We start from the raw sequence: 25,031 nt of genomic DNA on the forward strand, positions 1-25,031 counted from the left end.
TCATTATCGGAAAAAATCAAGGTTAAACCTAACTACAAAGAAAATAAATATTGAAAATTTTCTAATAATGTGTCAGGCTCATCCCTCAAGTGAAATGAAAGTATGTAGTACTTATAGTGGAATTCCATTTTGTTTTTTAAATTACTAAATCTACAAAACAAAATTTTTGTTACGTTTTCAGTTTACTCATGAAGAGTAAATCCTGTTAAATGGGTAGCATTCTGTCAACTGTAAAAAATACATTTGAAATTGACAACTCTGTAAAAGTTCACTATGTAACAAACCAAAAAAAATGGCATGTTGTCAAAATTGGCATGTTATCTACAAGACAAAAACAATTGGGAATATCTTATCTAAACTATAGTAATGTAATAAACATTACAGAGGTCGCATATCTCCAGTTGTGATTATGTCAGTCTTCTAAGAATCTTCTTGTTCTCATGAATGTCAAGAAACTGGGTACCATTCTACATCAAATCAACTGCAATATATTATTCATTCATCATTCAGCATCCATAAACTCAGAGGAAATATAGATAGACAATGAAGTTCATGATATTGTCTTGGCTATTAAGAAGTTTCATAAATAGATTTACAGTGGAGATACATTCTACATACGGGTTACAAGCCATTGGTGGCTGTATTTGTACACAATAACACTTTTCTTTCCAGAATGGCTCAATGCTTACGGCACTGAGGACGGTTTTTATCAAACTATGATTATGCAGTAATTTTTATGTCCACAGCTAAACACTCAATTGCAGACTTGGTATCATTACTGCCAAGAGGTCAGGAATACAATATTGTTTTTCTGCTGATGTTTATTTCGCTTTAGATATCACAAGTCAAGACGCTAGCGAAAATTTTTCATTAAATGTCAGCTTGGCGGTAAAGATTGAGTCTCAAAATCCAGTGTTAACTAAAAGAAACGTTCAGACAGATTGCCCATTAGATAAGAATTTTTATCAACCAGAAATCGAATCATATTGGCAAATGAGACATGCTTTCACTGTCCAGGTGTAAGTAGGCTGTTTTGGTTTTCTTATTGGTAACGCCACGTAGTGCTCTGTATGAAAATCACTGGCTGTGCTGTGTGCAGTCTGTGGCTAGTTTGCATTGTTGTCTGCCATTGTAGTGTTGGGCAGCTGGATGTTAACAGCGCGTAGCGCTGCGCAGTAGGAGGTGAGCTGCCAGCAGTGGTGGATGTGGGGAGAAAGATGGAGGAATTTTGAGAGCGGATGATCTGGACGTGTGTCCATCAGAGACAGTGCATTTTTAAAACTGGTTGTCATGAACTGATATATATATTATGACTTTTGAACACAATTAAGGTAAATATATTGTTTGTTCTCTATCAAAATCTTTCTTTTGCTAACTGTGCCTATCAGTAGTTAGTGCCTTCAGTAGTTTGAATCTTTTATTTAGCTGGCAGCAGTGGCGCTCGCTGTATTGCAGTAGTTCGAGAAACGAAGATTTTTGTGAGGTAAGTGATTTGTGAAACGTATAGGTTAATTTAGTCAGGACCATTCTCATGTAGGGATTATTGAAAGTATGATTGCGTTGCGCTAAAAAATATTGTGTGTAACATTAGTGAATGTCTGAGTACGTTCAGTTTTGCTCAGCTGTTTGAAAATTAAAAAACTAAGGGGTTTGCCAGCACAGTAATTCAATAATTTTTCTAAGGGGACGTTTCACAGACCTCCACAGGCGCGAAAACCCAAAATGCTTCAAACACGATACAGGAATATTGAGCTGCCCCAACCGATGGGTTTTGTACGACCCAAACCACCTTCAAATACCATGCACAAAATTTTCATATTCCCTCGCTAGCTATGTGCAAACAATTAGTCCTACAGAAAAAAATTAAAAGAACCATTTTGTAGGAAGTTCAATGTAGTTCAACACACTACTGGCCATTAAGGTTGCTACACCAAGAAGAAATGCAAATGAGAAACGGGTATTCATTGGACAAATATATTATGCTAGAACTGACACGTGATTTCATTTTCCCGGAATTTGGATGCATAGACCATGAGAAATTAGTACCCAGAACAACCACCTGTGGCCATAATAACGGCCCTGATACGCCTGGACATTGAGTGAAACAGAGCTTGGATGGCGTGTACAGGTACAGCTGCCCATGCAGCTTCAACACGATACCACAGTTCATCAAGAGTAGTGACTGGCGTAGTATGACGAGCCAGTTGCTCGGCCACCATTGACCAGAAGTATTCCATTGGTGAGAGATCTTGAGAATGTGCTGGCCAAGGCAGCAGTCGAACATTGTCTGTATCCAGAAAGGCCCGTACAGGACCAGCAACATGCGGCCGTGCATTATCCTGCTGAAATGTAGGATTTCGCAGAGATCGAATGAAGGGTACAGCCACGGGACGTTACACATCTGAAATGTAGCGTCCACTGTTCAAAGTGCCGTGAATGCGAACAAGAGGTGACCGAGAAGTGTAACCAGTGGCACCCCATACCATCACGCCGGATGATAGGCCAGTATGGCGATGACGAATACAAGCGTCCAATGTGCGTTCACCGCGATGTCGCCAAACACGGATGCGACCATTATTATGCTGTAAACAGAATCTGGATTCATCCGAAAAAATGACATTTTGCCATTTATGCACCCAGGTTCGTCGTTGAGTACACCATCACTGGCGCTCCTGTCTGTGATGCAGCGTGAATGGTAACCGCAGCCATGGTCTCCGAGCTGATAGTCCATGCTGCTGCAAACGTCGTCGAACTGTTCGTGCAGATGGTTGTTGTCTTGCAAACGTCCCCATCTGTTGACTCAGGGATCGGGACGTGGCTGCACGATCCGTAACAGCCTCGCGGATAAGATGCCTCTCATCTCGACTGCTAGTGATACGAGGCCGTTGGGATCCAGCACTGCGTTTCTTATTACCCTTCTGAACCCACCGATTACATATTCTGCTAACAGTCATTGGATCTCGACCAACGCGAGCAGCAATGTCGCGATACGATAATCTGCAATCGCAATAGGCTACAATGCGACCTTTATCAATGTCAGAAACGTGATGGTACGCATTTCTCCTCCTTACACGAGGCCTCACAATAACGTTACAGCAGGCAACGTCTGTCAACTGCTGTTTGTGTATGAGAAATCGGTTGGAAACTTTCCTCATGTCAGCACGTTGTAGGTGTCGTCACTGGCGCCACCCTTGTGTGAATGGTCTGAAAATGGCACTGAGCACTATGGGACTCAACTGCTGTGGTCATCAGTCCCCTAGAACTTAGAACTACCCAAACCTAAGCAACCCAAGGACATCACACACATCCATGCCCGAGGCAGGATTCGAACCTGCGACCGGAGCAGCAGTGCGGCTCCGGACTGGAGCGCCTAGAACCGTACGGCCTCCGTGCTCTGAAAAGCAAATTATTTGCATATCACAGCATCTTCTTCCTGTCGGTTAAATTTCACGTCTGTAGCACGTCCTCTTCGTCGTGTAGCAATTTTAATGGCCAGTAGTGTATTATACTGTGATATTGTATCACTATAAGCATTCGAATTATCGAAGGAAAATGTACAAAAGTTATCTGCTAACACGTTCTTCTTGAATAACTCGAAAACAGTTCCCTCCAGCGAAAACATGTATTAGTACAAAATTTAACGACATTAAATTTCCTACAGAGAAGGCCTGTTTATTTCATCTGTAAGACTAACAGTTTGCACGTAGCGACCGAGAGAGTATGAAAATCTGCACATGGTTTTCGATGACGTTGCAGGGTGCATAAAGTTGGTCGATAGGATTTGTCGAACCACGCTGTATAAATGGCACTGGGACGTCGTACGTACCAGACAGCATCGCTTTTGGAAATACTTTGACTACGCCACATAAATAGTGAGGCTGGCTAAGCGACACGCTCCAGAAATCTCAGCCAGCTCCCCGCACGTCATAATTTTCCCTGACTACAAAAAATCAGAACTCTCGTCATTTTGACTCATCGAGTATGCTGAGAAATTTTTAGGAAGCTACTAACTGGTTAAAACAAATGTGTTTCAAAATTTGTGAAACTAACACAAAAGTCTCGATCATTTTCGTGAAAACAACTGAGACTGCGTCAAACATTTTGTCAATGTAAGATTTGCTGAAATCGATAGTGACAGACAACGGCACTCTCTATCAGTTACAGGTGTTCAAACATTTCCTCACCATTTCACCCGGAAGGAAACGGACTAGCAAAAGCGTTTTTAACTAGATTCAGTCCTCTTATCTTATTATGTAGCTCGTTAAACTTTACGACATGGATAATGCATTATTAATTATTCTTTTTCAGTAAAGAGCCACAAAATCTGCAATAAAATAACTGCATGGACGAAAATGCATTGTTATAAGTTCAATACTAAAGCGACTTAAGCATCCACAGACCGTGCGTCGTCAATAATTAAGGCCAAAGTTTTTCAGTCAATGATCAGGTACTCACTACCATCGATAAACATGGAAAGAATCCATTGGTGGCAACCAAAGTGATAAAACAGCTCGGAAACATAAGGCTGAGAGTTTTATCATTGGTGTCACAAAGCGACACCGAAATCAAATGAAGCTGCGCCTCCCACGTGCGTCTATTGTCAGAATTCGTAGGCTGGTTTCTTTTTCTGGTTCAAGGACGACCATATTGATGTAGACGTAGCAGCTTAGCTCCACCGATAACCCCCTCCTCCAGGTTTTGGGTAAGATTTCCCTCGGATATTGTAGGCAAATGACGGGGGAGGAACATGGGCTCACCTAAAATTACAACGAGGAGACAAAAGTCAGGAAATACAGATATAAGTATACAGGGCGGTCCATTGCTAGTAACCGGGCCAAATATCTCACGAAATAAGCATCGAACGAAAAAATTGCGAAGAACAAAACTCGTCTTAAAGAGGGAAAACAGATGGCGCTATGGATGGCCTGCTAGATGGCGCTGCCATAGGTCAAACGGATATCAACTGGGTTTTTTTAAAATAGGAACCCCCATTTTTTATTACATATTCATGTAGTACGTAAAGAAATATGAATGTTTTAGTTGGACCACCTTTTTTCGCTTTGTGATAGATGACGCTGTAATAGTCACAAACGTATAAGTACGTGTTATCACGTAACATTCCGGCAGTGCGGACGTGATACATTACCTGTTGTGTCTAGACAAGACAGCCTAGACACAATGAGAGGAAGCCGAAAGGCACGCGCTAAGCTAAAGCAGGATGTAATGAATGCTATAAAGAAAAGTACGTAGCTTCTGGAAAACTTAACTTTAATCCATCCTTTTGGTACATCTGGAGATTGTGGCAATACAAGTGAGACTCTTTAGATACATGCAATGTTACTAATGGCGCCTTGCTAGGTCGTAGCCATTGACTTAGCTGACGGCTATTCCAACTATCTGCTCTGCAAATGAGCGAGGCTTCGTCAGTGTAGTCGTTAGCAACGTCGTCCGTACAACTGGGCGAGTGCTAGTCCATATCTCGAGACCTGCCTTGTGGTGGCGCTCGGTCTGCGATCCCTGACAGTGGCGACACGCGGGTCCGACATGTACTAATGGACCGCGGCCGATTTAAAGCTACCACCTAGCAAGTGTGGTGTCTGGCGGTGACACCACATTCCTCCCCCGCAAATCGGCGAACGGTCGTGTTATATGGCTTCCGCCCGCCGTGGGGAGGACCCCATGTTGACGTATGCGATGAGGTGGGGAGCCTAACAACAGACGAGGCTGTGCCACCCGCACCCGGCCATTCGGTCTGAGGGGATCTAGGAAACGCCTGAAAACCTAGTCCAGGGTGCACGTCAACATGCGGTGTATGCGCCCGTAAAGAGACAGGAGGGGCCGAAGGATCGACCATCATAGCGTCGGGGTATCCGACGCGCGATGACGTCATGTGGTCCGGAGCGGGCAATAGTGCCAAGGCGGAGGACGGCTAGTCACGGGAAGCGATCGGCGGCGCGTGACCCAGGTAGGCGCTTGGCGGCCGCAGCAAGGCGTCCACTGCGGGTGGCGCCGGCTGGAGGACAGGCGTCGGCGGCGGCGGAGGCGGCAGCGGAGCGTCGCCATGGGGCAAAATGGAAGGCATCGTCGGTAACACCTGGGGATGAGGCGAGCCAGTAGATGGGTCCCCAGATGCATCCCGAAATCCGATGCATCTACCATCAACAAAAGGGGTTTCTGGGGATCGAATGGCGTAAGGCAAGTATTAGAAAGGAACGCCGATTTCAACTGGGGAAAGGCGCGTTCGCATTCCGTCGTCCAGACGAACGGAACACCTTTACGGCGTAAGCAATGAAGCGGAGCTGAAATTGAAGAGGCATTGCGCAGAAAGCGATGATAATAGTTAATTTTACCCAACACACTCTGTAGCTGCTTCAAATTCTGCGGCGAGGGCAAGTCTTGTATGGCACGGAGGTGCTCGGGACTCGAATGTATGCCTTGGGCATTGATTACATGTCCCAGGTATGGTAAGTCACGAGCAAAAAACACACATTTGCCCTTCCGCAAGCGAAGACCATTTTGTCGCAATACCTGAAATAATGTTCGTAGGTGTGCTAAATGCTCGTCTGCTGTCTTTCCAGAGATCACAATATCGTCCAGATAGTTCGCAGCAGTAGGGACCGACGCACAAACAGTTTGCAAATATTGCTGAAACAATACAGGGGCGGATGCTCACCCGAATGGCAGTCTTTTGAATTGGTACAAACCAAGATGCGTGTTAACCACCAAGACGGGCTGGGATTCGGCGTCCACTGGGATTTGCAAGTACGCATCTGCTAGGTCCAACTTCGAAAAGTATTTACACGGGCACAGTTTATCAAAAAGATCTTTCGGGCGGGGTAAGGGGAAAGTTGCAATCACGAGTTGTGGATTCACTGTTGCCTTGAAGTCCACACAAAGTCTCAGTTTACCGGAATGTTTTGGCAAAATTACTAAGGGTGAGGCACAGAGAGAAGCTTGCACACGTTCAATTACACCTTGTGATTCTAAATCATGTAATGTTCTTGCGACCTCATCACGCAATGCGTGAGGAACATTGCGCGCTCTGAAAAATTTCGGCTGCGCGTTGACTTTCAGTTCCAAATGTGCTTCATAGTTCTTAGCGCAACCAAGGCCCGGTGCAAAATTGTCTGCAAATTCTTCACACAGACGAGAAACACTGTCTGAAGGCACAGTCTGATTCACGGATAGGACCTGATTTACTATAGACATGTTAAAAAATTGAAATAAATCTAAACCAAACAAGTTCACTGCAGAAGAAGAATGCAGAACGTAAAATGAAACAAGTTTTGTTCGTCCTTTATATGTTGCAAAAAGAGTGCACTGTCCTAACACAGGGATATTCTGACCTGAATAACTATTTAACTGAACATTTGTGGCATGCAACGGAGGTTTGCCCAGTTGTTTGTACGTGTCGTGATTGAGCAATGAAACTGCAGCTCCGGTATCGAGCTGGAATGGTATGACCTTGCCATTAAAGTCCAAATCTACAAAACGTTTATTGTCCTGCTGAGGACAAGAGCGACTGTCTCGTGCAATTTGAACTGATACAGGTACAGCATCACTTGCTAATTGACGTGATTTCCGGCGACGTCGACGCACACTTGTAGTGGGACGAACACAGTCACTGTTAGAAAGAGTGGCACTGGATGAAGTGGAATTAACTACATGAATGTCCATGGGCGAAGGTTCACGAGCCTGAGTATTCTTGGTCCGATTCCGGCGCGAAGCAAAGGGTTTGGAATGGTTGTGATTGTCCGATCGGAGTTTTTTCTGGCAAACACTTTGAACATGTCCTTTCTTATTACAGAAAAAGCAAATAGCTTGGCGTGACGGGCAATTTTCATGCAAATGTCTAGTAGCACACCACGGGCATGATTTCACTGCATTTATATACTGGCGTGGCACACCTGGTTTAGAGCGTGGCGACAGCTGCGCGGACGTGCGCGAGGGCAGTGTACCTGTCCGTGCAGCGTGCCCGGCGGGACGGTTAATGTTACACACGGCTGGCGAAGTTACAAATGATTCCTGAGCAAAGTCAAGCGTGTCTTGTCTATCCAATATGTCTATCACTTGTTGAAAGGAGGGATTAACTAGTTTCAAAATCTGTTCCCGTATACGAACATCAGAAACGTTCTGTGCTATTGCATCACGTACCATAGTATCTGAATAAGGGAGTCCAAATTCACACTCAAAAGCACAATCCTGAGCAAGGCCTTGCAATGTTGCAACCCACTCCCTGTTAGTTTGACCGGCCGTACGTTTTATACGAAAGAAAGTATACCTTTTTGCAACTACATTAACTGTTTCCTTGAAATAGGCATCTAAAGCAGAAAAAATGTCTTTGTAGGACAGAGTTGCTACGTTGCGTCGGGGAAATAATTTCACTATCACACGGTACGTTTGCGCCCCTACACACGACAATAAATGAAGCTGCTGCTCGTTACCTTGAATTCTGTAGGTGGCGAAATGAAATCCAAACTGGCGTGACCACTCCGTCCATGTTTCCTCGTCTGCTTGAAAATTACGGAATGGTGGTGCAACTGCATGTTGTGGCTGCGGTAGCGATGAAGCGGCGGCAGCTGCATCGTTTTGCAGTGCACGTTTACCCTGGACGAGCTATCCAAGGGCATCCAATAACGCCTGCGTCTGCTGATTCTGCAAGCGATAAAATTCGGACAGTACATCTGGCGAAGCCATGACACAAGTAAATGTAAGCAATTAGAAAGAACAAGACCCTTTGTTGACTCGTCGCCAAAAATTGTTGTGTCTAGACAAGACAGCCTAGACACAATGAGAGGAAGCCGAAAGGCACGCGCTAAGCTAAAGCAGGATGTAATGAATGCTATAAAGAAAAGTACGTAGCTTCTGGAATACTTAACTTTAATCCATCCTTTTGGTACATCTGGAGATTGTGGCAATACAAGTGAGACTCGTTAGATACATGCAATGTTACTAAAGGCGCTTTGCTAGGTTGTAGCCATTGACTTAGCTGACGGCTATTCTAACTATCTAACTACCTGCTCTGCAAATGAGCGAGGCTTCGTCAGTGTAGTCGCTAGCAACGTCGTCCGTACAACTGGGCGAGTGCTAGTCCGTATCTCGAGACCTGCCTTGTGGTGGCGCTCGGTCTGCGATCCCTGACAGTGGCGACACGCGGGTCCGACATGTACTAATGGACCGCGGCCGATTTAAAGCTACCACCTAGCAGGTGTGGTGTCTGGCGGTGACACCACATTCCTCCCCCGCAAATTGGCGAACGGTCGTGTCATAAGGCTTCCTCCCGCCGTGGGGAGGACCCCATGTTGACGTATGCGATGAGGTTGCGAGCCTAACAACAGACGAGGCTGTGCCACCCGCACCCGGCCATTCGGTCCGAGGGGAGCTAGGAAACGCCTGAAAACCTAGTCCAGGGTGCAAGTCAACATGCGGTGTATGCGCCCGTAAAGAGACAGGAGGGGACGAAGGATCGACCACCATTGCGTCGGGGTATCCGACGCGCGATGACGTCATGTGGTCCGGAGTGGGCAATAGTGCCAAGGCAGAGGACGGCTGGTCACGGGAAGCGATCGGCGGTGCATGACCCAGGTAGGAGCTTGGCGGCCGCAGCGAGGCGTCCACTGCGGGCGGCGCCGGCTGGAGGACAGGCGGCGGCGGCGGCAGAGGCGGCAGCGGCGCGTCGCCATGGGGCAAAATGGAAGGCATCGTCGGTAACACCTGGGGATGAGGCGAGCCAGTAGATGGGTCGCCAGGGCGCTGACCGGACGGCACCGTCGCTGAAAGCAGACGGGGAGCGGCAGAACCCGTGCGACGTCAGAGGCGCAGCTGATTGAGATGCCGACGCACCTCAGCAGAGGCCCCCAAAACCAAATACATAGCGCGGCCGAGGCAGCGATGAATGAGCCCTGCGAGCCAACGCTGTGAACCTCGATTGTTGCGATAGAATACAACGTCGCCTGGAGCAAAAGCAGAAGTCTGCCGCTGCACAGGAACCTGATGCGGCGGGTGCAGCAAAGACATCAAGGTTCGATGAGGACGACCATGGAGCAACTCAGCCGGCGAGCGACCATCTCGGGGCTGAGAGCGATACGATGACAAAAAGAGCAACAACGCGTCCTCCCGAGAATGCGACTCTTTGAACTTCAACATCTGTGACTTGAAAGTCCGGACCAATCGTTCAGCGGCACCGTTTGACTGAGGCGAAAACGGCGCGGATGTCAGATGTTGAATACCATTGGCCTTGCAGAAAGACTGAAATTCTGCTGACATGAATTGTGGGCCATTGTCGGAAACAACAGTCTGCGGAAGACGTTCAATGCAAAAGACAGCAGACAACGCTTGGATGGTGGCAGTTGACGTCGTGGAAGACATCCGGACAACAAAAGGAAAATTACTGAAGGCATCTACCAGAACCAACCATCGAGCATTCCAGAATGGACCAGCAAAATCGATGTGCAAGCGTTGCCAAGGGGAAGTGGCTTTTGGCCATGCAAAGACTTTCCGCGGCGGTGCGGATTGTTGTTCGGCACACGCCATGCAAGAAGAACACATATTCGTAATCGCATCATCGGTTCCGAACCAAGTACAGTGCTGACGAGCAAGGTGTTTCGTTCGCACTATACCCCAATGTCCTTGGTGGAGAAGCCGTAAAACAGAGGACTGTAACGAACGTGGGACCACGACTCTGGACTGATCATTATCAGAACGCAACAACAAAACACCACGTCGAACAAAAAGTCTCTCCTTGTGAGCAAAAAATCGGCGAACCAACGGATCTTCGATCCGAGACTTTGACAAAGGCCATTGCGTAGCGACAAAACGCCAAACGGTAGCAAGGACCGGGTCAGCAGCTGTGGCTGTAGCTACACGACGAAAATCAATCGGAAACGATTCGACCACTCCATCAGTTTCCGAATCAATGAACATGCAAGCAAGGTCGGAAGAATCCAATGCTCTATCCTCAGACACAGGCAAACGGGACAACGCATCGGTGTTTCCGTGCTTCGCAGTGGACCGATAAAAGATATCGTAGTGGTACTGCGAGAGGAAAATAGACCAGCGAATGAATTTCTGCGCTGTACGCAGAGGTACAGGCTTCTTCGGATGAAAAAGCGACGTCAAAGGTTTGTGGTCTGTGATGATGGTAAAATGACTCATGGAACTTAGTAACACCAAACACGAGAGCAAAAGCTTCTTTCTCTATCTGTGAATAATTTCTTTGCGCAGATGAGAGCAATTTGGACGCAAAGGCAATAGGGCGATCATGCGACCCATCTTTGTGCGCAAGCACAGCACCGATCCCGAAATCCGATGCATCTACCATCAACAAAAGGGGTTTCTGGGGATCGAATGGCGTAAGGCAAGTATTAGAAAGCAACGCCGATTTCAACTGGCGAAAGGCGCGTTCGCATTCCGTCGTCCAGACGAACGGAACACCTTTACGGCGTAAGCGATGAAGCGGAGCTGAAATTGAAGAGGCATTGCGCAGAAAGCGATGATGACAATTTTACCCAACACACTCTGTAGCTGCTTCAAATTCTGCGGCGAGGGCAAGTCTTGTATGGCACGGAGGTGCTCGGGACTCGGATGTATGCCTTGGGCATTGATTACATGTCCCAGGTATGGTAAGTCACGATCAAAAAACACACATTTGCCCTTCCGCAAGCGAAGACCATTTTGTCGCAATACCTGAAATAATGTTCGTAGGTGTGCTAAATGCTCGTCTGCTGTCTTTCCAGAGATCACAATATCGTCCAGATAGTTCGCAGCAGTAGGGACCGACGCACAAACAGTTTGCAAATATTGCTGAAACAATGCAGGGGCGGATGCACACCCGAATGGCAGTCTTTTGAATCGGTACAAACCAAGATGCGTGTTAACCACCAAGACGGGCTGGGATTCGGCGTCCACTGGGATTTGCAAGTACGCATCTGCTAGGTCCAACTTCGAAAAGTATTTACCCAGGCACAGTTTATCAAAAAGATCTTTCGGTGCAAAATTGTCTGCAAATTCTTCACACAGACGAGAAACACTGTCTGAAGGCACAGTCTGATTCACGGATAGGACCTGATTTACTATAGACAAGGTAAACAATTGAAATAAATCTAAACCAAACAAGTTCACTGCAATCACGAGTTGTGGATTCACTGTTGCCTTGAAGTCCAGACAAAGTCTCAGTTTTCCGGAATGTTTTGGCAAAATTACTAAGGGTGAGGCACAGAGAGAAGCTTGCACATGTTCAATTACACCTTGTGATTCTAAATCATGTAATGTTCTTGCGACCTCAAGACGCAATGCGTGAGGAACATTGCGCGCTCTGAAAAATTTCGGCTGCGCGTTGACTTTCAGTTCCAAATGTGCTTCATAGTTCTTAGCACAACCAAGGCCCGGTGCAAAATTGTCTGCAAATTCTTCACACAGACGAGAAACACTGTCTGAAGGCACAGTCTGATTCACGGATAGGACCTGATTTACTATAGACATGTTAAACAATTGAAATAAATCTAAACCAAACAAGTTCAATGCAGAAGAAGAACGCAGAACGTAAAATGAAACAAGTTTTGTTTGTCCTCTATATGTTGCAAAAAGAGTGCACTGTCGTAACACAGGGATATTCTGACCTGAATAACTATTTAACTGAACATTTGTGGCACGCAACGGAGGTTTGCCCAGTTGTTTGTACGTGTCGTGATTGAGCAATGAAACTGCGGCTCCGGTATCGAGCTGGAATGGTATGACCTTGCCATTAAAGTCCAAATCTATAAAACGTTTATTGTCCTGCTGACGACAAGAGCGACTGTCTCATGCAATTTGAACTGATACAGGTACAGCATCACTTGCTAATTGACGTGATTTCCGGCGACGTCGACGCACACTTGTTGTGGGACGAACACAGTCACTGTTAGAAAGAGTGGCACTGGACGAAGTGGAATTAACTACATGAATGTCCATGGGCGAAGGTTCACGAGCCTGAGTATTCTTGGTTCGATCCCATCGCGAAGCAAAGGGCCTGGAATGGTTGTGATTGTCTGATCGGAGCTTTTTCTGGCAAACATTTTGAACATGTCCTTTCTTATTACCGAAAAAGCAAATAGCTTGGCGTGACGGGCAATTTTCATGCGAATGTCTAGTAGCACACCATGGGCATGATTTCACGGCATTTGTATACTGGCACGGCACACCTGGTTTAGAGCATGGCGACAGCTGCGCGGACATGCGCGAGGGCAGTGTACCTGTCCGTGCAGCGTGCCCGGCGGGACGGTTAATGTTACACACGGCTGGCGAAGTTGCAAATGATTCCTGAGCAAAGTCAAGCGTGTCTTGTCTATCCAATATGTCTATCACCTGTTGAAAGGAGGGATTAACTAGTTTCAAAATCTGTTCCCGTATACAAACATCAGAAACGTTCTGTGCTATTGCATCACGTACCATAGTATCTGAATAAAGGAGTCCACATTCACACTCAAAAGCACAATCCTGAGTAAGGCCTTGCAATGTTGCAACCCACTCCCTGTTAGTTTGACCAGCCGTACGTTTTATACGAAAGAAAGTATACCTTTTTGCAACTACATTAACTGTTTCCTTGAAATAGGCATCTAAAGCAGAAAAAATTTCTTCGTAGGACAGAGTTGCTACGTCGCGTCGGGGAAATAACTTCACTATCACACGGTACGTTTGCGCCCCTACACACGACAATAAATGAGGCTGCCACTCGTTACCTTGAATTCTTTAGGTGGCGAGATGAAATCCAAACTGGCGTGACCACTCCGTCCATGTTTCCTCGTCTGCTTGAAAATTACGGAATGGTGGTGCAACTGCATGTTGTGGCTGCGGTGGCGATGAAGCGGCGGCAGCCGCATCGTTTTGCAGTGCACGTTGACCCTGGACGAGCTGTCCAAGGACATCCAATAACGCCTGCGTCTGCTGATTCTGCAAGCGATAAAATTCGGACAGTACATCTGGCGAAGCCATGACACAAGAAAATGTAAGCAATTAGAAAGAACAAGACCCTTTGTTGACTCGTCGCCAAAAATTGTTGTGTCTAGACAAGACAGCCTAGACACAATGAGAAGAAGCCGAAAGGCACGCGCTAAGCTAAAGCAGGATGTAATGAATGCTACAAAGAAAAGTACGTAGCTTCTGGAATACTTAACTTTAATCCATCCTTTTGGTACATCTGGAGATTGTGGCAATACAAGTGAGACTCTTTAGATACATACAATGTTACTAATGACGCCTTACTAGGTCGTAGCCATTGACTTAGCTGACGGCTATTCTAACTATCTGCTCTGCAAATGAGCGAGGCTTCGTCAGTGTAGTCGCTAGCAACGTCGTCTGTACAACTGGGCGAGTGCTAGTCCGTATCTCGAGACCTGCCTTGTGGTGGCGCTCGGTCTGCGATCCCTGACAGTGGCGACACGCGGGTCCGACATGTACTAATGGACCGCGGCCGATTTAAAGCCACCACCTAGCAAGTGTGGTGTCTGGCGGTGACTCCACATTACCCGTGTTGAAATGTACCGTTTACCAATTGCGGAAAAGGTCGATATCGCGTTGATGTATGGCTATTGTGATCAAAATGCCTAACGGGCGTGTGCTATGTGTGCTGCTCGGTATCCTGGACGACATCATCCAACCGTCCGGACCGTTCCCCGGATTCTTACGTTATTTAAGGAAACAGGAAGTGTTCATTCATATGTCAAACGTTCAAAATGGTTCAAATGTCTCTGAGCACTATGGGACTTAACTTCTAAGGTCATCAGTCCCCTAGAACTTAGAACTACTTAAACCCAGCTAACCTAAGGACATCACACACATCCATGCCCGATGCAGGATTCGAACCTGCGTCCATAGCGGTCGCGGGGTTCATGACTGTAGCGCCTAGAACCGCTCGGCCACCCCGGCCGGCTGTGAAACGTCAACCACGACCTGCAACAAATGATGATGCCCAAGTAGGAGTTTTAGCTGCTGTCGCGACTAATCCGCACATCAGTAGCAGAAAAATTGCGCGAGAATCGGGAATCTCAAAAACGTTGGTGTTGAAAATGCTACATCAACATCGATTGCACTCGTATCATATTTCTATGCACCAGGAATTGCGTGGCGACGACTTTGAACGTCTTGTACAGTTCTGCCACTGGGCACAAGAGAAATTACGGGACGATGGCAGATTTTTTGCACGCGTTGTATTTAGCGACGAAGCGTCATTCACTAACAGCGGTAACGAAAACCGGCATAATATGCACTATTGGGAACGGAAAATCCACGATAGGTGCGACAAGTGGAACATCCGCGACATTGGCGGGTTAATGTATGGTGCGGCATTGTGGGAGGAAGAATAATTGGCCCCCATTTTATCGATGGCAATCTAAATGGTGCAATGTATGCTGATGTTCTTCCGATGTTACTAAAAGATGTTTCACTGCATGACAGAATGGCGATGTACTACCAACATGATGGATGTCCGGCACATACCGCCTACGGTTGAAGCGGTATTGAATAGCATATTTCATGACAGGTGGATTGGTCATCGAAGCACCATACCATGGCCCGTACGTTCACCGGATCTGACGTCCCGGGATTTCTTTCTGTGGGGAATGTTGAAGTATATTCGCTATCGTGATCCACCGACAACGCCTGACAACATGCGTCAGCGCGTTGTCAACACATTTGCGAACATTACGAAAGGCGAACTACTCGTGTTGAGAGGAATGTCGTTACACGTATTGTCAAATGCATTGAGGTCGACGGATATCATTTTGAGCATTTATTGCATTAATGTGTTATTTACAGGTAATAACGCTGTAACAGGATGCGTTCCCAGGAATGATGAGTTCACAAAGATACATCTATCACATTGGAACAACCGAAAGAAAATGTTACAACGTACCTATGTTCTGTATTTTAATTTAAAAAACCTACTTGTTACCAATAGTTCGTCTAAAATTGCGAGTCATGTGTTTATGACTATTACTGCGCCATCTATCACAAAGCGAAAAAGTGGTCCAACTAAAACATTCGTATTTCTTTACGTACTACACGAATATATAATAAAATTGGGGGTTCCTATTTAAAACAAACGCAGTTGATATCCGTTTGACCTATGGCAGCGCCATCTATCGGGTCAACCATAGCGCCATCTGGTTTCCTCCTTCAAGCTAGACAAGTTTCGTTCTTTGTAGTTTTTTTCGTTTTACGCTTATTTCGTGAGATATTTGGCTCTGTCATGATCAATGGGCCACCCTGTATACAGTTGGCGATAGTATAGCGTACAAAACGCATAGAAGGGCAGTGAATTGGTGGGGTTGTTTATTTTTACCCAAGTGTTTCGTGTGAGTAGGTTTCCGACATGTTTTTTGCCAGAACACGGGAATTAACAGACTTTGAAAGTGGAATGGTAGTTTGAACTCGACCCATGGGACAGTCCATTTCGGCAGTCTCGAAACTGTCGCAGAAATGAGTGTGGGACGTACGATGAACGTGTCCGTTAGACTGCGGTGAAATTAGGAGTTAACGGCTATAGCAGCAGACTAACCACGCCAGTGCCTTTGCTAATTGCGCGACATCGTCTGCAGGTCCTCTCTAGGGCTCGTGACTATATCGGTTGGAACCTAGACGACTGAAAAACCGTGGTCTGGTGAGATGAGCCCCGATTGGAGCTGATGGTAGGATTTCAGTATGGCGCAGACCCCACGAAGCCTTGGACCCAAGTTGTCAACAAAGCATTGTGCAAGCTGGTGGTAGCTCCACAATGGTGTGAGCTACATTACATGGAATAGACTGGGTCCTCTGGTCCAACCGAAACGATAATATTTTATACACTCCTGGAAATGGAAAAAAGAACACATTGACACCGGTGTGTCAGACCCACCATACTTGCTCCGGACACTGCGAGAGGGCTGTACAAGCAATGATCACACGCACGGCACAGCGGACACACCAGGAACCGCGGTGTTGGCCGTCGAATGGCGCTAGCTGCGCAGCATTTGTGCACCGCCGCCGTCAGTGTCAGCCAGTTCGCCGTGGCATACGGAGCTCCATCGCAGTCTTTAACACTGGTAGCATGCCGCGACAGCGTGGACGTGAACCGTATGTGCAGTTGACGGACTTTGAGCGAGGGCGTATAGTGGGTATGCGGGAGGCCAGGTGGACGTACCGCCGAATTGCTCAACACGTGGGGCGTGAGGTCTCCACAGTACATTGATGTTGTCGCCAGTGGTCGGCGGAAGGTGCACGTGCCCGTCGACCTGGGACCGGATCGCAGCGACGCACGGATGCACGCCAAGACCGTAGGATCCTACGCAGTGCCGTAGGGGACCGCACCGCCACTTCCCAGCAAATTAGGGACACTGTTGCTCCTGGGGTATCGGCGAGGACCATTCGCAACCGCCTCCATGAAGCTGGGCTACGGTCCCGCACACCGTTAGGCCGTCTTCCGCTCACGCCCCAACATCGTGCAGCCCGCCTCCAGTGGTGTCGCGACAGGCGTGAATGGAGGGACGAATGGAGACGTGTCGTCTTCAGCGATGAGAGTCGCTTCTGCCTTGGTGCCAATGATGGTCGTATGCGTGTTTAGCGCCGTGCAGGTGAGCGCCACAATCAGGACTGCATACGACCGAGGCACACAGGGCCAACACCCGGCATCATGGTGTGGGGAGCGATCTCCTACACTGGCCCTACACCACTGGTGATCGTCGAGGGAACACTGAATAGTGCACGGTACATCCAAACCGTCATCGAACCCATCGTTCTACCATTCCTAGACCGGCAAGGGAACTTGCTGTTCCAACAGCACAATGCACGTCCGCATGTATCCCGTGCCACCCAACGTGCTCTAGAAGGTGTAAGTCAACTACCCTGGCCAGCAAGATCTCCGGATCTGTCCCCCATTGAGCATGTTTGGGACTGCATGAAGCGTCGTCTCACGCGGTCTGCACGTCCAGCACGAACGCTGGTCCAACTGAGGCGCCAGGTGGAAATGGCATGGCAAGCCGTTCCACAGGACTACATCCAGCATCTCTACGATCGCCTCCATGGGAGAATAGCAGCCTGCATTGCTGCGAAAGGTGGATATACACTGTACTAGTGCCGACATTGTGCATGCTCTGTTGCCTGTGTCTATGTGCCTGTGGTTCTGTCAGTGTGATCATATGATGTATCTGACCCCAGGAATGTGTCAATAAAGTTTCCCCTTCCTGGGACAATGAATTCACAGTGTTCTTATTTCAATTTCCAGGAGTGTAGATGACAATGTGCCATGTCACTGGGCCACACTTGATCGACACTGGCTGAGAAAAGGATTCATCGAGTTGCTGCACTAAATCGGGCAAAACAAGATCCGACACGATATTAGGAGGTATCCGATGACGTTTACCACCTCAGTGTACCCGCACATCCACAGGCACACTGCGAACCAGGAAGCTAACGAAGCAAGTTAATCAGCCTATCCCCCCTCCCTCCAGGGCGAATGAATGCAGTGTCCCCCAGCAGAGACAGTATAAAGCCATTCAGTTAGAGGGCGACCCAAGGCAACGCCAGAATCTAGAGTGGGGTAACATAGTTACCGTCAGAAGCCACTGGGGGGCGCTCAAGATGCGGACAATGTTTCGCTTCAGGCTGACGTCACGTTTGTAGTTCTCAAGTGAACATTCATCGGCCAATTGCGGAATGAAGCGGTCGCATGGCTCCAGTCACCCAGTTGACGCAGCGTCCACCCACTGTCGCAGTGTCCGAGGACTCGCCAAGTATCCCCCAAGCGTCACAGTGCGTCTGGCTGGGCGCTCTATTAGTTCAGTTAGTCACCGTTCAGTCGAGAGAGGTCTTCATCTACATCTACATGGATACTCTGCAAATGACAGTTATGTGCCTGGAAGAGGGTTCACCGATCCTCCTCCTGAATAATTCTCTATTTTTCCAATCACGAACAGCCTGCGGAAAGAAAGGAACACCTGTATCTTTCCATGCGAGCCCAGATTTCCCATAATTTATTATGACGATGGTTTCTCCCTATATAGGTCAGCGTCAGTAAAATATTTTCGTATTCGTAGGAAGAAATGGAAGTGAACGTTTCGCGTCATTGGCCGGGAGGCCCCTTACGGCGCCGGTCCGGCAGCCTTGATGCAGGTCTTATCACATTCGACGCCACATTGAGCTACCTGGCTCACCGGATGGGGATGAAATGATGATGAAGACAACACAAAACCCAGTCCCTGAACGGAAAAAATCCCCGACCTAGCAGAGAATCGAACCCGGCGACGTAGAACGGCAATCCGTCAAGCTGGTCTCTCAGCTATCGGGGCGGATGCATTCGTAGGAGAGAATTGGTGACTAAAACTTCGTGAAAATATTGCGCCGCATCGAAAAACGCCTTCGCTCTAACGATGCCCATTTCGAATCCTGCACCATGTCAGTTACACTCTCTCCCCTATTTCGGGATACTACAAAACGTGCTGCTCTTCTGTGGAGTTTCTCGATGCACTCCGTTAAGCCTATCTGCCGCGCAGCAGTATTCCAAAAGAGGACGGATAAGTATAGTGTAGGCAGTCTCTTTAGTAGACTTGTTGCGTTTTCTAAGTATTCAGCCAATAAAACGCGGTCTTTGGTTTTCCTTCCCACAACATTTTCTGTGTGTTCCTTCCAGTTTAAGTTGTTCGTAATTGTAATACCTAGGTATTTAGTAGAATTTGAGGATTTTAGATTAGACTGATTTATCGTGCAACCGAAGTGTAAGGGACTCCCTTTAGCTCTCATGTGGATGAGCTCACTCTTTTCATTATTTAGGGTCAATAGCCTATTTACGAATCGTTTTGCGATTTGTTTTGATCTTCTGATGACTGTACTGGAAGGTAAATGACAGCATCATCTGTAAACAATCTAATACGGCTGCTCATATTGTCTCCTGAATCGTTTATGCAGATAAAAATCAGCAGAGGGCCTATAACACTATCTTTGGGAACGCCAGAAATCACTCCTGTTTTACTGGATGACTTTCCGTCCATTACTGCCTACTGTGACGTCCCCGAAAAGAAACCACGAATCCAGTCACATAACTGCGACTGTATTCCGTAAGCATGCAATTTCACTACAAGCCACTTGTGTGGTACAGTGTCAAAAGCTCTATGGAAATCTAGAAACAAGGCATTATTCCGAAATCCCTTGTCAATAGCACTCAACACTTCGAGTGATCAGCGCGCGGAATGACCGCGAGGTTAGAGGCGCCATGTCACTGACTGCGCGGCCCCTCCCGGCAGAGGTTCGAGTCCTCCTTCGGGCATGAGTGTTTGTGTCGTTCTTAGCATAAGTTAGTTTAAGTAGTGTGTAAGTCTAGGGACCGATGACTTTAGCTGTTTGGCCCCTTATAAATTCACACACACACACACACTTCGCGCGAGCAAAGAGCTAGTTGTGTTTCACAAGAACATTTTCTAAATCCGTGTTGACTGTGTGCCAACAGACTGTTCTCTTCGGGGTAATTCACAACGTTCGAACACAATATACGTCCCAAAATCCTGCTACAAATCAACCGTAACGATATGGGTCTGTAATTTAGCGGATTACTTACACTAACTTTGTTGAATATTGGTGTGACCTATGCAGCATTCCAGTCTTTGGGTACGGATCTTTCGTCTAGTGAGCGGTTGAATATGATTGTTAAGTATGGATTTATTGTATCAGCATGCTCTGAGAGGATCCTAATTGGTACATAGTCTGGACCGGAAGACTTTCTTTTATTATGTGGTTTAAGTTGCTCCACTCCTCCGAGGAATCTACATTTAAGTTGTATTCTATTGTACTGCCAGAAGTAAAGCTGTGAGGACGGGGCGTGAGTCATGCTTGGGTAGCTCAGTTGGGAGAGCACTTGAGCCGCGAAAGGCAAAGGTCCCGAGTTCGAGTCTCGGTCCGGCACACAGTTTTAATCTGCCAGGTAGTTTCATATCAGCTCACACTCCGCTGCAGAGTGAAAATATCATTCTGGACCAAACAGAATGCTTAGGTACGTGTCACCTGTCAGAGTTGTATCAGTGATCCCATTCACTTCAACTGCACACGCCTCACACCATTCCAGAACCTCCACCGGCTTTAACAGTCCCCGGCTGACATTCAGGATCCATGGATTCATGAGGTTGTCTCCATACCCGTACATGTCCATCGATACAGTTTGAAACGACATTCGTCCAGTCGAACGTAGTTGTTGATGGGCCCAGGAGAGGCGTAAAGCTTTGTGGCTTGCAGTCATCAAGGGTACACGAATGGACCTTCGACTCCGAAAGCCCATGTCGATAATGTTTCGTTGAATGGTCGGCACGCTGCCACTTGTTGATGGCCCAGCACTGAAATTTGCAGCAATTAGCAACTCTCTAGTCATCGTTGGTCCTGTTCTTACAGGATCTTTTTTCCGGCGGCAGCGATGTCGGAGATTTGATGTTTTACCGGATTGCTGATATTCACGGTACAGTCGTGAAATGGTCGTACGGGAAAATCCTCACTTTATCGCTACCTCGGACATGCTGTGTCCCATTGCTGTAACACCACGTTCAGACTCACTTATATATTGATAAATTGCCATTTTAGCCGCAGTAACCGACATAACAACTGCGCCAGACACTTCTTGTCTTATACAGCGTTGCCGACCGCAGCGCCGTATTCTGCATAGTTTCGTATCTCTGTATTTAATTATGCATGCCTATACCAGTTTCTTTTGAACTTCAGTGCATTTCCTTTGCTCTCGCCCAGAGAAGGCATACGACCAGATTCTCTTTGGATTTTCTCCTAGGTTTCGAGACAAAGATCCTTTGGGGAAACGATAATAAGCATCTCGCATTGAAGTCCACGCTAAATTTGGAGCTTCTCTGAAAGATCGCCCATTTTGGAGATTTTGCATTAGATTAAAGTTGATTGTTTCTGAAAAAAGTGTTCTGACTCGTTTTGTGTACCAAATGGGATCAACTCCGTCTTCTGTTAATTTACTTGGTATCAGACTCTCAATTGCTGGCGATACAATTTCTTTGGTTTCAGGCCACATCTGAACTACACTTACATTGTTAATTACGGAGGAGTGGAGATTGTCTCTCAGGAAGGCATCAAGTGAATTTCACCCCCTTTTTTTATTGGTATATTTTTCGTTTGCTTTTGGAAGATTTGTGGGGTACATTATTCAATATCGCTACGATAACCTAGTGTTCACTAATCTCTGAATCCGTGTTGATAGTCGCTTTTAGCTCACGAGTTTTTGTTGTTAAGAGGTCAAGTGTGTTTTCACAAGTGTTTACTGTTTGCGTTGGCTCATGAATTAATTGCTGGATATTTTTATTTTTAGAAAATGCGTTTAACACAATTTGGGATGATATTTAATGCATACCTCCGTATTTCGCCAGCATATCGAGGGTGAATTAAAGTCACAACCAACTACAATTGTAAGAATCGGTTATGTGTTTGCAATTAAATTTAATTTATCTTTGAACCTTTCACCAATTGTTTCATCTGAGATGGACGGTCGGTAAAAGGACCCAAATATTATTTTATTCCTGTTGTCACTAAACCAGTGTTCGTAGATTGTTTACTGCAAGTGAACTTTTAACTACGTTGCCACGCATCATCTTCGTAATAGAAGAATTGTAATACTTTTTTAGTGTTTTATTGTTGAGCGTTGTGTTCTATGCCGGCACCTAGTAGGCCGTGTGATGACTCTGTTTCCACTTGCTAGACTGATATTTCGATAACAGGAACTACTTTCGGTGATAAAGGGTTTCTTTCCGTGCAGATTTTGTGTTGGACACCAAGTTTATTTGGTGAAGACAACAGAAAGACTTGTGCCTGCACCAACATTGTAGTTTGTCGTTAGAGCATCAACAGATCACCTCCTTACCCGATTTAGAGGGGGTAAACCTTTCAACTTCCACTTTCTGTGATGAGAGGTTCATGTCCGACATGTTATCTCCAATCGCAGAATCATTGTCCTTAAATTGCTTTCCATTGATGCTTAAATACAGTGGCACATGAGCAGCTAACCAGCTTCGGCGTTTAGGACATGCTCCTTCCTAGGCGCGGGCACGTAACTATCTGTCCTATGTCAAAGTCGCTTTCGTCAGTGGATGTCCCGATTGGCGGTCCATATCGTCACTAGAACGATTCCCTGTTCTTTTCTGCTCCACTCAAGTAATTACATATTTTCCTTGCTAGGTCACTAGGCGGCATTGAATCTAGCGGTGAGCAGTGCTCAAATTCGTTCGGTTCATCGGTGTATCCCACTTCTAAGGTAGCTATAATATCGCACTTACAAGCACTCATGTACATACATTGCCGTGATTTAAAACTGGAATTTGGTATCATTTGATAGGTTGTACATCGTATATATATGAATATTTAAAGAAGACTGTCATTGTCACATGCACCTCGTAAATAGTTGTTAACGCTTGTTGTTATCTTTATTATCAAAATGGGGTATTGAATGATTGCCTATATTAGCAGAGGTTGGATCGCCAGTGGAAATGAAACGATAGGCGTAACTAAGACCCTGGGTGGAAAAGCCTGCACAGGTGTGTTGGTTTGCTTAACACAGAAAGTATCTGTAGACGGACGGTCACCACACCTGAACGCTGAAGTACAATACAGCGGCAGCCGGCCGATATTGTAGATGGTACGGGAAGGATAACCGGATAATACTTCAGAAACTCTGAAAATCTTGCACGCCACAGAGAGGAACGAGGAAGTGTTACCTCGTAAATCACGCAGGCTGGATTATTTCCGAGGATCTTTACTCTGACAAGCGTACCATTGTATGAATTCCTAATTAACAGGTATAGGTATTTCCGCGCGGGACAAAAAAAGTCTAACATATGGTTGGTCAGCGATCGCAAGAATCTGTAGAGAGGGAAAATATTCCCTGGTTTCGAGAGTACATTTCGCCGTCTGCAGCTACGTGAGGAGGGGGGGGGGGAAGGGGGGGGGCATGTTGACGGTCACTTAGTATCAGCTTTTGTTGGTGCAGACGCGGTCTTGCCGCCTTTGCTCTCAGGAGATTTTATAGTTAGAACGGTTAGGCTCTGTACTGTAGCGAACTTACACGATTCTCGAGTTCGCCTGAGGGTAGGGAGTCGTCGTTGAGTACGCAGCGTTCAGTGATTGAGAGCACATCCTCTTTCATGTACAGACGTTACCTGAATTCTGTCCTTGTGGCTGGGAGTTCACGTTTCTTGTCTGTAGAACACAGAGAGGAGAACACGGTATTAGATTTAAACAAATACTGGTCCAAGGAGACACAGGACAGAATCAAACAGGAAATAATGATAAGCAGAGACTTGGAGAGTTCAGGGTTCTGTGAAGTATTTCAAAAACTTTACCAAGAAAAATCAGTAATTGTGTGAACCATGTACACTGGCTGATATCATAAGATTGTGTTACATGAAGTTGCCAATTTTCTACCAGCAGACGCTCGTCGGCCGATGTGGAAGTGACGTAGAAAGATTCAAGGGTATCCTAAGAGAGTTGGAGTTCGCTTTCAACGAGCAGCAGGCACGAGAAAAACGTAGGCAGAGACACGTACAAAGTGAAAGAAGGGAGAACAACGGAGGGAATAATAGAGGCGCTAATTGGCAAAACAATAAAAATCGGTCACCTCCCCAAAACATAGACCATAGGTATCATATTGGGAACAATGTACAGTTGAAGAGCTATCACAGAGAATATAGGCAACAAAATCAGGCAGATGGGAACTACAAAGCAATGCTGCATCATGGGGCGACACTAGAGAAACTCGTCAACGGTCTAACAAAGAATGGGGTGGAATGAATAACAGCATAAATTGGGAACAATCAATTGAAATTAGACCATCTAACCCTGGGAGAGTACGTCAAAATAGCGTAGAAAGTGAACATTGACTAGGCCATACGACGGCCACTAGTGAATATACGCCCGCAAACCTTCTCGGAAGTAATAGCGTAAGTATTATAGTATATGAGGACGTGAGGGAGATATTACTTGAAGAAAAGGAAACATTACCCAAACAGGAAATCATTCCGATGGTTAAAGTACAAAGT

The sequence above is a fragment of the Schistocerca americana genome, chromosome 3, assembly GCF_021461395.2.
Source record: "Schistocerca americana isolate TAMUIC-IGC-003095 chromosome 3, iqSchAmer2.1, whole genome shotgun sequence".
NCBI lineage: Eukaryota > Metazoa > Arthropoda > Insecta > Orthoptera > Acrididae > Schistocerca > Schistocerca americana.